At 52.2% G+C, this 1,752-nt stretch overlaps 1 long non-coding RNA gene across 1 annotated transcript; it reads right to left on the bottom strand.

The window, feature by feature from the left end:
- Window positions 1-278: 278 nt before the first annotated feature.
- On the bottom strand, window positions 279-1,752 carry LOC123034764. Its single transcript, XR_006416835.1, has 2 exons — window positions 1,720-1,752; window positions 279-1,212 (listed from the first exon to the last, which is right to left on the bottom strand). It is a non-coding gene; the product is annotated as an uncharacterized LOC123034764 (long non-coding RNA).

Below are 1,752 nucleotides of genomic sequence, written 5' to 3'. Positions count from 1 at the left end.
CAGCGGGCAACGAAAGGGAAGGGCAGGAAGGCCCCTTCCTCCGGCTAGTGCCCTTTCTTGCCGTGAGGCAGTCAGAACATGTCACAGAGCTGACGCGGCAAAGTCAACACAATAGGAGCCCGGCAGGTGAGAGCATGAAAATGAGGAGGGGTTCAGAATCAGCAAAGCATAGCACACAGGGAATCCGCAGTTTACAGCAGGGGGATGAGTCTTAAATCACAAGGTGACAGTAAACTCCTGAATCCAGTGCAAAATAAAGCAAGGGAAGTCGGCAGTGGTGTGATACTGAACTGACTTTTTATACTTACAGTTTAGGAGGAAGAGGTTAAAATAAAATCATTAACTAACAAGGAGCCATCCAGCCCCAAAGATATATTACAAGTTCAATCAATAAAAGCTTATTTGAAAAGGAAATGTTTAGCAACAATGAATTTACAATTTCATTGTGAGGAGTCACCCCTGCCCCACGTCTGCCAAAGGCCACCCAAGCTCACAGTGTGAAGGTATACAACTCTGCAGGCTCAGTGACGGTTCGTGCAGTGGCTTTCAGACATAGGGGCAAAGGCAGGACATCCCTGAGAATGACAGAACCTCATGCCAAGGGCACGGCCCTCTAATCTCATGAAGCTCGGCCGTTCCAGTGAAGCTCTAGTTACACCAGCTCAGACCGCATCCTTACGTCCTACGTGGGCCTTTGTTTTTCCGGGTGGCTCCAAGCTGAGCGAGTTCATAGCTCATTTTAGGACTCACCAGAAAACCTAACACCATGATTTAACACTAATTTCTAGAGAGACAGTGGCACACATCGGATGGACCGACATAGCAGCACCCATTCCAATTTTAGATACGGTCCTGTTTTTCAGTGGGACAAGTTTTGTTTCAGCGACAGCTGAAGATTTTCACCCCAGACAGAATGACAGGAGAAGCTGCAAAAATAACCACCGAAGAAAGATTGGCTCCAAAACTGGCTCGACACCATGACGTTCATTTGCTCACTTTCAAGGTGTCGTCCAGCAGCCTGCAAAGAAAGTCCCCGTGTTCATTCAGGAGGGCGGTGGGTCCTGAAGTGGGCCCCGTTCACGTGCGATTCGACCCGTGGGACGCTCGATTGGACTCCGGATTTCTCCTCGGCACAGCTAGCGCCCCGCTTACGCTTCCACGCAGCTCCTTCCTGGCGTCGGCCTCACGAATGACGGGACTGCCAGCATCTCCCTGAAAGGTCAAAACGTAAGAGGGCTGGTTAGTATTGTCCAGTCGTCATCAGCACAGGTGGCCCAAAATCGCAGGCTGGACAGCGGTGGAGCAGGATCAGAAAAGGCGAGGAAAATGAATCGCGGTGGAAGCCTACGCATGTTGAGCCACACGTGATTCCCCAGCCTGCTGCAGAACCGTGGGTGTTGTAGGCCCTCTTCCTGCCTGCACACGCGTGGGGCTGCGCCCAAGGCAATCTAGAGGATTCTGGCACAGCTGTTTCTGTATTTAGAGGGGTGACCTCCTTCCACCACCCGGGACACGGTGCACGGAAGGAGTGACAGCAGCTTCAGCAGGTGCACCAGGGAACCTATCCCCACCCAAGTCACTATTAAAAGGATGCTACGTCGGCAATGTCAACGGGAAAGGTTTAAGGGAGGTGTCGGGGGGTATCCCGCTCATACGGGCTGCGTCCGCAGAAACAATTCCGCTGCCAAGGTCTTTGGCAGCAGCACATCAGACACGTACTTTGCGTGAATCGGTCTGCCGCTCCCCATCTCC

The sequence above is a fragment of the Varanus komodoensis genome, unplaced genomic scaffold (assembly GCF_004798865.1).
Source record: "Varanus komodoensis strain SLA01 unplaced genomic scaffold, ASM479886v1 scaffold7194, whole genome shotgun sequence".
Taxonomy (NCBI): domain Eukaryota; kingdom Metazoa; phylum Chordata; class Lepidosauria; order Squamata; family Varanidae; genus Varanus; species Varanus komodoensis.
Note: the sequence above shows the minus strand (reverse complement) of the source record. Positions and strands in the feature narration are given on the sequence as shown.